We start from the raw sequence: 15,779 nt of genomic DNA, 5'->3' as shown, positions 1-15,779 counted from the left end.
GGATTCATCCCTGGGATGCAAGGCTGGTTCAATATACGGAAATCAATAAATGTTATTCACCACATCAACAGACTTAAAAATAAGAACCATATGATCATCTCGATAGATGCAGAAAAAGCATTCGACAAAGTACAGCATCCCTTTATGTTCAAAACTCTAGAAAAACTAGGGATAACAGGAACATACCTCAATATTGTAAAAGCAATCTATGCTAAGCCTCAGGCTAGCATCATTCTGAATGGAGAAAAATTGAAGGCATTCCCTCTAAAATCTGGAACAAGACAGGGATGCCCTCTCTCACCACTTCTGTTCAACATAGTTCTCGAAACACTGGCCAGAGCAATTAGACAGACGAAAGAAATTAAAGGCATCAAAATAGGAAAAGAAGAACTTAAATTATCACTATTTGCAGATGACATGATTCTATACCTAGCAGACCCAAAAGGGTCTACAAAGAAACTATTAGAGCTAATAAATGAATTCAGCAAAGTGGCAGGATATAAAATCAACACGCATAAATCAAAGGCATTCCTGTATATCAGCGACAAATCCTCTGAAATGGAAATGAGGACAACCACTCCATTCACAATATCTTCAAAAAAAATAAAATACTTGGGAATCAACCTAACAAAAGAGGTGAAAGACTTATACAATGAAAACTACAGAACCCTAAAGAGAGAAATAGAAGAAGATCTTAGAAGATGGAAAAATATACCCTGTTCATGGATAGGCAGAACTAACATCATCAAAATGGCGATATTACCAAAAGTTCTCTATAGGTTTAATGCAATGCCAATCAAAATCCCAACGGCATTTCTTGTAGAAATAGAGAAAGCAATCATGAAATTCATATGGAAAAATAAACGACCCAGAATAGCAAAAACAATGCTAAGCAGGAAGTGTGAATCAGGCGGTATAGCGATACCAGACTTCAAACTATACTACAGAGCAATAGTAACAAAAACAGCATGGTACTGGTACCAAAACAGGCGGGTGGACCAATGGTACAGAATAGAGGACACAGAAACCAATCCACAAAACTACAACTACCTTATATTTGATAAAGGGGCTAAAAGCATGCAATGGAGGAAGGATAGCATCTTCAACAAATGGTGCTGGGAAAACTGGAAATCCATATGCAACAAAATGAAACTGAATCCCTTTCTCTCGCCATGCACAAAAGTTAATTCAAAATGGATCAAGGAGCTTGATATCAAATCAGAGACACGCCGTCTGATAGAAGAAAAAGTTGGCTACGATCTACATACTGTGGGGTCGGGCTCCAAATTCCTCAATAGGACACCCATAGCACAAAAGTTAATAACTAGAATCAACAAATGGGACTTACTCAAACTAAAAAGTTTTTTCTCAGCAAAAGATACAATAAGAGAGGTAAATAGAGAGCCTACATCCTGGGAACAAATCTTTACTCCTCACACTTCAGATAGAGCCCTAATATCCAGAGTATACAAAGAACTCAAAAAATTAGACAATAAGAGAACAAACAACCCAATCAACAAATGGGCCAAGGACCTGAACAGACACTTCTCATAGGAGGACATACAATCAATCAACAAGTACATGAAAAAATGCTCACCATCTCTAGCAGTCAGAGAAATGCAAATCAAAACCACCCTAAGATACCATCTCACTCCAGTTAGATTGGCAGCCATTATGAAGTCAAACCACAACAAGTGCTGGCGAGGATGTGGGGAAAAGGGTACACTTGTACATTGCTGGTGGGACTGCAAATTGGTGCAGCCAATTTGGAAAGCAGTATGGAGATTTCTTGGAAAGCTGGGAATGGAGCCACCATTTGACCCAGCTATTCCCCTTCTCGGTCTATTCCCTAAAGACCTAAAAAGAGCATGCTACAGGGACACTGCTACATCGATGTTCATAGCAGCACAATTCACAATAGCTAGACTGTGGAACCAACCTAGATGCCCTTCAATGGATGAATGGATAAAAAAAAATGTGGCATTTATACACAATGGAGTATTACTCTGCATTAAAAAATGACAAAATCATAGAATTTACAGGGAAATGGATGGCATTAGAGCAGATTATGCTAAGTGAAGCTAGCCAATCCCTAAAAAACAAATGCCAAATGTCTTCTTTGATATAAGGAGAGTAACTAAGATCAGAGTAGGGTCGAAGAGCATGAGAAGAAGATTAACATTAAACAGGGATGAGAGGTGGGAGGGAAAGGGAGAGAGAAGGGAAAATGCATGGAAATGGAAGGAGACCCTCAGAGTTATACAAAAGTACATACAAGAGGAAGTGAGGGGAAGGGGAAAAATAATACAAGGGGGACAAACGAATGTCAGTAGAGGGGGCAGAGAGAGAAGAGGGGAGGGGAGGGGAGGGGAGGGGGGATAGTAGAGGATAGGAAAGGCAGCAGAATACAACAGACACTAGTATGGCAATATGTAAATCAATGGATGTGTAACTGATGTGATTCTGCAATCTGTATATGGGGTAAAAATGGGAGCTCATAACCCACTTGAATCAAATTGTGAAATATGATATATCAAGAACTATGTAATGTTTTGAACAGCCAACAATAAAAAATTAAAAAAGAAAAAACTAAAGATGAACTCTCCGTAAAACTGCAGTCACACACAAACAAGTGCTCAACTGAAATTGTATTAAATTAACTTAAAGATAATTGGCATCTTGGCTATAATACATAACATTAAATATGTAGTATGTATCTGGCACTGGGTTAAGTGTTCCAAACATTATTTTATTTAATACTCATTCTTGATACATAGGTTAACTATAATAGTATTTTCCATAGTTCACAAACAAGGAAGCTAAATCTTAAAGGGGACATGCAACTTTTCTGACATGACACAGAGAAAAAAATGGTAGAGATGGCATTCAAACACAAGCAGTCAAACCTTAGGCTCATAATCACCACCTTAAACTTTTTATAGAGATGTATATTAGGGCTGGGGGTATAGCTTGGTGGTAGATCACTTGCCTAGCATGTGTGAGATCTTGGGTTCAGTAACCACTACCACACAGGAAACAAAACAAAACAAAACAAAAAAACAACTTAAACATGAAGTATATTTTCATTGATTTAGGTGTTCTTTTCCTCACTTTCAATAACATGTTAGAAATTTTGAATATGAACCTAGATAACTATAAGTTTGTTTTGGGTACTTTACTATTTCGATGCTACTATGAGTAAGATTCTTTTTCTATTCCATTTTCTGATTGGTTACTGTTGGTGATTTAGGAGGCCTACTGATTTTTTTTTTTTTTTTAATCTCGTGGCTGACTGCTAGGCTGTCTTATTAGTTTTTCAGATGATTCCCTTGGATATTCCAGGTAGATAGATGAGGTATATAAATAATGACAGCCTCCTCTCTTTCTTTCCCCTGACTATCTCATTTGCCAATATTTGTGCATTTTATGGCATGGGGGGAAATTCATAATGTGGTGCTGGGGGAGGGCAAGTCTTTAATACCTTCCCGGCAGAGAGAACGTTCCGTTGTGAACACAAGGTTATGAAAGAGCCTGACAGTTTCCAGAAATTGGGAGGCATCTGACATGGCTATAAAGTAGAACACAAATCAGGAGAGCAAAAGATGGTAACTTGAAAGGGAAGACAGGGGATGCTGAAGGATGTCAAGTCATTAAAAGACTTCAAGCAGGGATGTGGTATGATAAGATTTACATTTAAGATAAAACCCTGTGTCAGCAGCATGGAGGGAGGACTGATCCAGGAAGATAATTTTGAAGAAAGGGAGAAAGGTTAGGGGGCTTCAGCAATAAGGCAAGCAAATGAGCCACCCATGGAGTAACAGAGCAAGGGTGTGAATCTGGGAGGAAGGAATCCCTATTCAGTTCAGCCTCCTTTCAGTTGTAGTTTTGAACCGGTTATTTAATCTCCCCAAAGTTCAATTCTTCTAATTTGTAAAATTAGAATAATAAGACCAACCTGGTATGACTGCAAAGGTTAAGTAAGATAATGTGCATGCAGGGCACTTTAAAATGGTAGTTATTATTGAGCTTGACATTGGCATGAGGATGAAGTTGAAGTCATAGATTCTAGGAATGCACATCCATCAAAGTGCCAAGGCAAAGTTATCACTTCCTCCTCTGAGTTATGATGAAAGATAAATCTTAGTGTTATAGCCTTTCAACCACACCCCAAATTCCCCTTCTCCTATGCTCTCTGATTTTTCCTCTTCCTGCTGACACTTCACCATCATGCCCATCTCTGAGACTGCTCTGAGTGTTCAGTGTGCAAAATGGCACTGTTAAACTACATGACTCAACTATTATTATGACAACCCAACAAGAAAAAATAAGGAACCCAATATTCATTGATTGATTGATTGATTGATTGAAGCCCTGGGGATTGAACCCAGGGCCTACCACTTGCTAGGAACTACTCTACCACTGAGCTATATTCCCAGCCCATCAACCTGATTTTTTTAAATAGCCCAAGGGCTTGGACAGATATTCCCCCAAAGAAGGTGCACAAATGGCCAACAAACATGTGAAAAGATGCTCATCGGTAGAGAAAAATAAATCAAAACCACAACAGGGTACCACTGCACACTTGCTAGATTGGCTATAACCAAAAACATGGAAAATAATAAGTACTGGCAAGAATGTGAAGAAATCGGAACTCTACTACATGGTTAGGAATGTGAAGTAGTTTTGCTCCTATGGAAAATAGTTTGGAGCTCTTTGAAATGTTAAACAAAGAATTAATCATATGATTCAGCAATTCTACTCCTGGGTATACACCCAAAAGAATTAAAAACAGGTGTTCAAAAAGTATATGTATCCTATATTCACAGCAGGACTATTCATTATAGCTAAAAAAGGTGGAAACAGTCCAAACGTCTATCAGTGCATGAATAGATCAACAAAATGCAGTATGTACATATAAAGGAATATTTCAGCCAAAAAAAGAGATGAAGTACTTATACATGCTACCACATGGAGGAACCTCAAAAGAATTATGCGAAGGACAGAAGCCAGAAACAAAGTTATGGATTGTATGATTCCATTTATATCAAATATTCAGCATAAGTAAATCCATAGAGACAGAATATGGGTTTGTAGTTACAAAAGGCAGGGGAAGGGAGAATGGAAAACAACTACTTAATAGGTATGGAGTTTCCTTTTGTAGTGAAGAAAATTGTATGGAACTAACAGAGACGATGGTTGTACAACATTATGAACATATGCATGTCACTGAAATGGTTACTTTAAAATGGTTAAATTTACATTACATTAATTCATCTAAATCAATTAAATTTTAATTAGTAGAAAACCTCTTAACAGAAAGTAGATATGATTGGCTGCTAAAGTTCATAGACATCTGCTTCAAGTAGCCAGTGAAGAAAAGACAATTTGCATTAAACCACTGTGGTACCCACTATGATCAGAGCTTGTAATGCCCAGGCACCAATAGCCCAATTATGAGTAGTGCAGTCTCTTTCTGATGGCACTCTGTAACGAGTGCCATTTAACTAACTGCATTGGAGTCCTTATTTTTCTTTCCATTATCTTGTCTTCCCAGGATCCCTCTGAACACTCCCAGTCCCAGACTGGCTCCAAAAGCCTTTTGGAGGCAATTTTTCTCCTCTGAGTTGCTGAATTTTGATGTCTCTTTAAAAGTCTCACATACTGTTACATGAAAATGTTCTTTTTATGTCTAGACTGTAAACTCCATGAAGTCAGGAATCATGCTTCTTTGGTTCCCTACTCGTAGTACAACAAGCAAATTGAGGAGTTTAGCTCTCAGCAGACCTGGTTTCTTTTTCTGCTATTTTGAGTGCTTCTGGGTATAAAAGCACTTGAACAAAAAGTGTCAGATAGATATTATCTTTTCATTTTAACTTTATAATTATCCTGTGTGCATAGGAACAAAAATTGACTAGAAACTAGCTAATGCCTCTCTTAAGCTGACATTCTCCTTCCCAGACAAAATACCACCTTGGCTCGTGTATCCAGCAATGGAACAGAATCCTCCTCATTCTCTTCCACCTGCAGCTCTTTCACAGGGCTGCTTCATCACTGCCTGAAGTAAAAACCTACAATATTAAATCACCATAGCTTGAAAACTGAAAAAACATTTTCATTTGTTTCTTTCAGCTCCGAATCCAAATTGCTTAATTAGTTGCTTTAAGAAAAGATGAAGTATTAAACACTCTCACTTCAGTTTTTTTTTTTTTCTTTTATTCAGAGTGACTCACTTTTATCCAATTACCGATTTCTCAGGAAATGTTGCCAGTACTGGAAGCTGAGCTGGGCCATTTTAATCCTCTCCATAAGCAAAGCCTTAATCTAGCCTTGAGTCTCAAAGAAAGATGTTACAGGTAATAATTACAGACAAGTGGTGTCCCAAAAGAAAAAGATGTTTTGACACTGTTGAGAATCACCATGCGTAGGTGTCCTGCTCTGTCAAAGTTGATACATAGGAAGAATACTAATTTGCTAGTCAGAGAGTTTGGGGTTTAAATCCTAGTTCTGATACTTACTATGTGAACTTGAGCAAGTTTTTAAACATCTCTGAACATCAGTTTATTAATCTTATTTAAAAAAATTTTTTAGTTATTGATACACCTTTATTTTATTTATTTATATGTGGTGCTGAGAACCGAACCCAGTGCCTCACACATGCCAGGCAAGTGCACTACTGCTGAGCCCCAGCCCCAGCCCCTGGCTTATTAATCTTAAAAAACAGAAATAACAGTTACCTCAACAGATTGTGGTGTGCATTAAATATATTAATGTATTTAAAGATTACTTGGCACATATATGGTCTTTGTCATTCTAAGCAGGGCTCTTCTTTATAAGGGGAAATTTCATTTACTTCTTATTTACACACACACACACACACACAAGCATCTCCTCACCTGATTTTCTGGCTTACCTAATAATAAAATATCTAACGAGAAAAATAAGACAAACTATATAATGTATAATAACCCTACAAAGAGTTTTCAAAAAATCTTTGATCTATGTGATTTGTTAGTAAAACAAATCTGCATTAATTTTACCCATATTTACCAAATGTTACCAATTTTTGCTGCTTTTTTTGTCACATCTTTACCTTCCTTCCACAAATATACCATATGTTTCAATAATATACATGAGTCCCTATCTGGAAACTAAGCCAGATGTAATGACAAGCATCAGAGAATATGTTTTTCAAACATTGTTGGAGGCTGGGACTGTAGCTCAGTGGCAGAGCACTTGCCTAGCATGAGTGAGGCACTGGGTTTGATCCTCAGCACCACATAAAAATAAACAAATAAAATAAAGGCATTTTGTCCATCTACAACTACAAAAAAAAATTGTTGGATTCCTAGGAAGGCCCAGAAATTATTTTTAATGACAAAATTAATTTTAATATATTGGAGAACTATTTAGAGAAGGCCTACTTATTATATTTGAGACACTAGGAAGTTTGAAAGACAAACAGACCATGTTCTGCACTCTCAGACACCTATTAAAATCCTGATACAACCAGTTCTGTAGAAAACCTTACTATTCTAACAAATTCACTTCATCCCAACATGTCCTGATCACTATCTCACAGAAATAATTCAGACAAAATACAATGAAAACAGTGTAGGTAATTTTTTAGATTCTTTGGACAAATAATCTTGCTTTAAAATGTAACAAAAGAAAGGTTTTCTGAATTACTCCTTGTAGCCAACTCTATTGTTTGAATTCCCCAGGTAACTACTCGATTATCCTTTTCTATTTAGATGCCACAGTTACATATGAGACCATGGCTGACAAGCTCTGGCAAGATTATTTGCAAAATGAGGTACCTCCTATTTTGTACCAAATATGATGACATTTAAGCAACTCAAGGGAAATACATTTTTACACTGTGCTAGATAATGCTGAGTTAAGAATTTTTATGTGGTGTACTAGGTAAATTCCACATAAAATTATTTTCTCCAAGATACAAAATATTCATGAAGATGCCCTTGTCTGACTTTGTTTGTTTGTTTTTATCTCAAAAGACTAATCCAAAGTTTGACCTTATAACAATACCAGCACACAGTGAGCCAAACCCTTGCAGGTGAATGTGGTTCTCTGGTCCTCTAAGCCCTTTGAGGGGAGGAGTGGTGTATCATTTCTGTTACACCTCTAGGGAGCTATTTATTTAGTCAGGCACTCTAATGAAAGCCCTGGTGACCTGGAAAAGTTAATGTGCCTTTCAAAGTGTCTTCTTTGTACCCAAAGAATAACTCGGGATGTACACAGGTTTTTACACAGACGCACACACAGGCTCACACAGACACTCTCTCAGCTCGTGTGCTTATCTCATTCAATATGAAAGCAAAAAAGAATTCCACAGTCTATATTTTGGTTCTTACATTATATAGTTGATGATTGAAAGACATTGCAGAATACTGAAGTTCTACTAAGAGCATCTTTAGGAAAATGACAGACCAAATTTTGGAGATAATTACAATCAACAACAACAAAAAAAAATCACAGTATTCCTTCCTTAAAGAACTTAATTCAAAGGTTATGTCAGGAAGTAAAATAAGTAAAGGGGAAAATGTAGTCTGAAATATGTTTAAATGTTAGTTAGATATATTCATATTATTAGCATAAATGTGCATCATAGTTTGCACAGTCGTTTTCCATTTTAAAAATAAACTTGGCATTGCACCCTTTCAGGTGACTCCCCTGACTCTCTCTCTCTCTCTCTCTCTCTCTCTCTCTCTCTCTCTCTCTCTCTCTCCCTCCCTCCCTCCCTCCCTCCCTCCCTCTTATTTTCTCAGGTAAGCCTGGCAAGAACTCCCTAAGATAGGTATATTTTCAATGTAGATAAGAAAGCTGAATCCAGAGAAACTAAGTTAGTAAAATTTATATAATGGAAACTTCCTACTTATAGAGTCTAGTAAAGAGAAATCAAAACAAATATCAAGCTGAGCCCCTTCCCTCTCACAGAGTTCTGGCTTTAAATATGTCCAGGAGCAGTGGCACAGTCCTGTAATCCCAGCGACTGAGGAGGCTGAGGCAGGAGAATCACGAGTTCAAAGCCAGCCTCAGCAATGGCAAGGTGCTAAGCAACTCAGTGAGACCCTGTCTCTAAATAAATACAAAATAGGGCTGGGGATGTGGCTCAGCAGACGAGTGCCCCTGAGTTCAATCCCTGGTACCCCCAAAATAAATAAATAATAAATACATAAACATAGGTATAAACCAAGCATAAACTAAAGAAAAACCTTCACTCAATTCACTACGTCAGTCATTCACCCCAAAATGCTGTTGATCTTTCTTAAGTCCCTCCAGTGAAAAGAGATTTTAAGTTGACAACATCCTGAAGTTTTTTGGTTTTTTTCAGTTGTTGTCTCAATAGCAACAGTTTCTTGAATATTTTTTCTGTTGGTTTACACAAGTACACAATTATCCACATTTTAAGAGTAGTATCTACTTATGATAGATTACTCCTTAATTCCATAAACATCTGTTGAGTGCTTCCTGTGCCAACCATCCCTAATCCCTACCTCCAAGGAGTTCATAGTTCGTTAGGTAAATAAACACATCGATAACTAAGTCACTATGTGATAATGATGCCATAATAGAAATGTGCACCAAGTTCCATGGGAGCAATTAATCTTCCTCAAAGTGTTGGAGACTAGTTCACAGAGGAGGTGACATTTGAGTTCAGCCACAAAGAATGAGTTGGTTTCTCCAAGAATTGATGAGCATTCCAACATCAGAGTTAAATTACAAGGAGAACATTTTTTTTAAACCTGTGACCACAAGAATGTCATTTCAGACAAATGTCTCTCTTTTTGCTTAGTTCAGATTAATAAAGACAGAACAGTCTTGATGACTTTCAGGGTTAGTCCACTGAAGTATTTAATGATGGTTTTACAAAGCAAACATATGGCATTTATCCCAAAAATCACCATTGTGTAACACTTAAGTTCTGAACAATGTAAGTGTCTCCTTTGAGGGATCATGTATAATTAATGTGTCTTAAAGATTATTGAAGATTGTAAGCCCTTTTTGCATGTGTAATATTGGTGGCTTTTAAAATATTGATGCATTTGTACAAGTTACTTGACTTGAATTTTACAGTGAACTCAGAAAAGAAGATGTCAAAGTTGGACAAATTTTAATGAACTCTCTTTCTTACCAAAGCTTCTTAAAATAGATAATACTTTGATATGAACTACTATCCTGAATTCCAATGAATATGAAAGTGAAAGGTACAGAAACAAAATGGCAATGAAGACTTGAGGAAAAGTTCCAAAGTTTAACCATTTTGGACCTGTTCTTTGTGCAACCCCTGTTTCCCTACATTTTGCCTCCAATTGCTCCTACTGTGAGCATTTTCCATAAATAAACCTAATCATCTTTCAATTGCTATTGTCTCTTCTGTGGCTTCTGTTCTCTGCTGCCCCATGTCCAGTCACAACTATCATCTCCTGCCACAGATGATGCCATGGAGGCCTCAAAGTAACAATGCTTTTCAATGTTGTGTTACACAGTTGGAAAGCATGTCTCTCTTGCCTTCTTTCTTGGCTTACCTCTCTTACAGAGAGAGGACCAAGATGTCCTTGGGCCCCAGGGATGGACAACATGTAAGTTTCACTCATGACTTTCCTATCCCTTTTCCACAGGGCTCAAATGTCAATCCTTGAGCAAGAGAAAACCTGAGTGACAGCCACAAATCCCTCCCCTTCAGTGACCAAAGCTTTGTTTCTGGGTCCAGCTTCTTGTACCTATTTTCCTTCTCCTTCTGGATAAGTACTTATCTAAGAAGATTTGGGGCCATGGCATAGAGACAGCTTGCAGGCCATTTCCCCAGGTAGGGCCAAACTAGTCTAAACTTCAGGGACACACCTGGGCTTGTGACTAGAGAATTCTAGATCTTATTCCTACTTGCTTCAGTTACTTGGTAAAACTAAATAAACAAATAACAAGTTAAGCCTGATAACAAACATTAGTGGAAGCTAATGTCCATTCATATTTGGTTAAGGATGAATGAATGAATAGATGAATGAGAGTTCTACTAAAGATTTAAAACTTTTCCCCAAGTGAATGTTATAAATGGGCCATCTCTATAACCACTATGCCTGGTTATATTTTATCAAATAGTTTATTAAATATATTTTAAAATATTTTCTTTATTAAAATTAAATATTTTATTGATTAGTTTATTAAAATATTTTTAATATTTTCTTTAATTGTAGGTGGACACAATAATTTTATTTTATTTATATGTGGTGCTGAGGATCGAACCCAGTGCCTCACATATGCTAGCTAGGTGAGCACTCTACCACTGAGCCACAACCTCAGCCTGCCTGGTTCACTTTTATTATTTCAAATATTTTGTCCACTTTGCTTGATTTAAAAAAAAATGATATCACATTTTACAAAGCCTTCTCTGTGTGTATGCTTCTTCATTTTGTTTTTAAAGTATTCTGTGAAAAAGCTATTATGATACCTGTTTTTCAGAAGGGAAAATTAAACAGTGCTTCCCACCCATCCTCACCCTGTACTTTCACTACTAAATTTTACTAATACTTCAAGCTACACCTAAGTCATCACTCTCTCCAGGAGACTTACCTGGCTCTATGAGCCTAGAGAGGGAGTTCCTATTCTCTGTTCCAGGATGACCAGAGTATCAGTTGATCAGAAGGGACCTGGGGTAGGCGGAGCCCACAGGATCACTCCCCTCAAACCTTGAGCTTTCCATCAATGCTGTATTTGAGTCATATCATTTTCCACACATACCAGCATGAGAAAAAGGCAAAGGAGCACCACCATGGAGGACTGGCTTAGAGCATGGGTTTGGGAGGCACGTAATGTACGATCTTGAGTGGTTGCAGAACTTCTCTGCGTGTTAATTTCCTCATCTGGAAAAAGTAGATAACAAAAATGAATGCTTACAGAGCACTTACTATCCTGTAGGTTATCTCACATGGTTTTCACAAATGTAACTAGACACTTTTTTTGTTTATCATACAGAGAGGAAACAGGCATAGAGACATGAAAGTCACACAGATAACAAATGGTCTTGTCTGATCTCCACATCAACAGTACAAGAACCATGATTCAAACCAAAACCCATGTTTATAATTGCTACACATATAATGCATGTGTATAGGATGTTCTTACAGAATAATAATTGAAGACCAAAACCACAAAGTACAGACATCATGTAGAGTTTACTGAGGCACACCAGTTCAGAAAACTAGGCTTACCACCTACTTGTCTGTCCACTACCTCTGCCACCCCTGTCACACAAAGGGATTTGCATGCCTGCCTCTATATAATAAGAGCATTGGAAAGAGATTTGAGGAGACAGATGCTGTAATGCTAAGAAATGAATATCAGTTCCACAGCCTCCTCTCCCAGTAAGAGAGTTTCTGCACTTGGCTACAGTCCCCCAGTAGCCACAGAAGGTGGTTGGAATTGAGAGCTACATGTTGCCATAACTGACATTGCATGGTGGGCAAAGAAGTACTTGCATCAGAATATTGCAGCTTGGTACCACTGCAGGGATGAGGGAGGTCAGCTGGAGAAAATGGCTAAATCTTGCAAGGGGTCACCAGTGCTTAGGGAAACTGCACTGGTGTGAGTCCTTCCCTAATGAGACCCTCACCTATGAAATGTGGGAACCGTAATGCTTTCCTTACGGGGCAGTCATAAAGATTAAATGAGATGGCATGCATGGAATTTTCTTTGCAAAGTGGTTCCACAATTAATGTTAGCTCCTTTGTCATCTTTTTGTTACTCTGCTTTAAAGCTTGGGTAAATACTTGGAGTGTGGGAAGAGAGGTAGCTTTTCATAATGTCAGATTCCACCTAAAAAGAAATTCTGTGTTTGCAGAGCTCTATCCCCCTGGATTACCAAGCAGATCTGAAATTTATTAACCTTTTTAGTCATTTGTGAGCACCAATGTAAGAAGAGACTTTTGAATAATCAAGAAACCTTCTCCTTCTGGCAGACAAATAAAAGGAGGCCAGGTGTTCAGGATTAAAAATGCATTACCCCCACCACTGACTTTCTGGGGATGGTGTCAAGTATTTCCTCTTTCATAATATGTGCCATTACTATAATAGAAAAAGAGGCAAGGGAAAATGAACACTAATGATAGGGGAATGTCAGGGAAAATGGGGTTAGTCGGAAACATGGAAGGTAAAAGTAGCAGAGAAAGGAAGGAGGAGAATCCTATCTTTAACAAGTTTATGGTCTTCTTCTTCCTTCTCCTTAAAAATAGAGCTTATTCCTGCCCACAGTGAATTAAGTGGACAATATCTGGGGTTCCACAGCACTGTGCATCTATTTGTGTCTTTGTGGCAAAGTCGGGCTGGCCTTTTAACACTAGATACACAACCACCCAATTCTCCAGAACTGTGTATAAGAAAACTGTCCACATCCACACTATCCATTTGTTTTAAATTAGGACCATAAGCATATTTTATAATGACAATGTGAATAAGTAATTCTTGATTTGTGATTTATGTGTAAGAAGTCGAAGAGGCTGTTTTCCTGAAAAAGCACTAAGATAATTGCTGATGATAATGCTAATATTTTATATTTTGATGGGTGCTCTCTGTATCAGGCATCATGCTAAGCTCTTAACATTTTGGGGACCCTTTCTGCAGCCAGGGTAACCAAAACTTAGGAAGCTAAGAGATCACAGAGCTAATGATAGAATTAGGAGTTAAAACCTAAGTCCCTTCCAAACCCTGAACTCTTCACCTCTACCCTATTGTCTGCTTTAGGAACTTTTCCATGACTATCACCCCAGCACTCAGAGTGAGTCTTACACTGAGAAAAGGAAGAAAACCAGTCCATGGTAAATGGAAGAGCTAAGACATAGCCCTCGTTGTCATACAGAAGGGGATTGTGTTGCAAACAAGCTTTTCAAACTCCCTACACAACAAGCTCCTGGTGCACCATGAAGCCATTCTAAGGCTCAAACATTACTTTGGAAAGGCTTCTGTAATTTCAGAGTTTAATAATATGAAATTAGACCCAGAATCCTCAAACAAACCCATTTCAAAACTACAATACCCCTGGAAATGAGCACTTCCATTAGATTTGAGACCATTACGTAGCCATCTCTGTGTAGGAGAAATAGATGCTTTTATGTTGGAACAAATACAAAACATCAGTACATTTTCATCCAGTACAATTTCCTAAATTCCTTTTATCCAATTTCCCAATTTTGTCAGATATTTGAAACTGAAGTAAAGTTTCCTCTTAGCCCAGTTTCTTGTTCACCTTAACTCTGCAACAAAATTATTCTTAGGTTTTATCATTGACCTATTTCTTAGATAGGATTTGGGTTTCATTATTTCACCACAGAGTCAAAAAATACAAAGAAATGTTCCAGAAACAGAAAAACTTTTGTTATTTTCTAATAAGCATTGTATCTTGTTGCCATTTCTGCTCAAAATGTGGGTGTACACATTATAAGAGTGATAATTAAATAATTATGAATCTATGAAGATAGCTACTGGTATGGGTAATTAAAAATATCTCTAGACAACCATAAGCAAAAGATATTTGCAACAGTTGAAGAGATCAAGCAATTTAAACACAAGGGAAATAAATCTTATGTTAATGAAGATTAAATACAACATAATTTAGAAAAGTTTCATAATTTTAAGTACAGTGAGTGTTTTTAATCCTTTAGCTAGTTTTTTAATTGGTTATTTTATTTTTCCATATTTTTATGGGTGCATTAAAATCATACCTAATGGTGGGATTCATTGTTACATATTTAGACAAACACACACTATAACAATGTAATTTGGTCAACATCCTTCCCCAGTATTTCTTTCCTCCTTCCTCCCCCTGTTTCCTTTTCTCTGCTGAACTCCCCTGGATTTTCATCAGACTCTATCCCACATCTTTCTTTCCCTTTTTCCTCTCTAGCTTCCACGTATGAGAGAAAAATATACAATTCATGACCTTCCAAGTTTGGCTTATTTTGCTTAATATTCTCAAGTTCCATCCATTTCCCTACAAATGACATAATTTCATTTTTCTTTATGGATGAATAAAACTCCACTGTGTACATATACCACTTTTTCTTTATCCATTCATCCATTGACGGACACCTAAACTAATAGCATATTTTGGCTTCTGTGAATTGTCTTAATCCAGTATTTTTTAAATCCTCAAACAATTTTATTGTGTATATATGCAGTTACTACTTATAATACATTCTCTAAGATGCTATTGGGGTATTAGTATATACAATAAATCCATGGATGTCTACCTCCAAGAATCTTTCAGTCTTGTAGGGGAGGTAAGAAATGTGTTTGCAAGCTGTAATATAAATGTAATATAAACTTGATGAATACCATAATAAAGGTGAGAGCTGTATAAATATGCCACAATGAAACTTACTATTCTGTATAATTAATATGCACTAATTAAAAAAAAAAAGAGGTGCATAGCCTTATAGGAGTTCAGGCTGGATCATTTCTCTGTGGAGGGTTCAGAAGATGGTGGGCAAGTCACTTCAGGTTCATGAAATACATCAGAGAAAGTAACAGCTGAAAACAGTCACTTTAACTGGAATTTAAGATGCTACTGGGAGATACAGTTGAAGTGTTAGCCTGGGACCATGCATGGAATATGAATGCCAGGCCCAAGGATTTGGAGGTTCTTATTGGAGAAATGCAGATTCACCAGGTATCACTAATATTTCACCTGTTGCCTACCTACTTTTACCTATTTGCAATATCTCCTTTTTAAATAGCTATATTGAAGTATAATCAACACACAATTACGT

The sequence above is a fragment of the Marmota flaviventris genome, chromosome 3 (genome assembly GCF_047511675.1).
Source record: "Marmota flaviventris isolate mMarFla1 chromosome 3, mMarFla1.hap1, whole genome shotgun sequence".
Taxonomy (NCBI): domain Eukaryota; kingdom Metazoa; phylum Chordata; class Mammalia; order Rodentia; family Sciuridae; genus Marmota; species Marmota flaviventris.
This window is presented reverse-complemented; position numbering follows the sequence as displayed.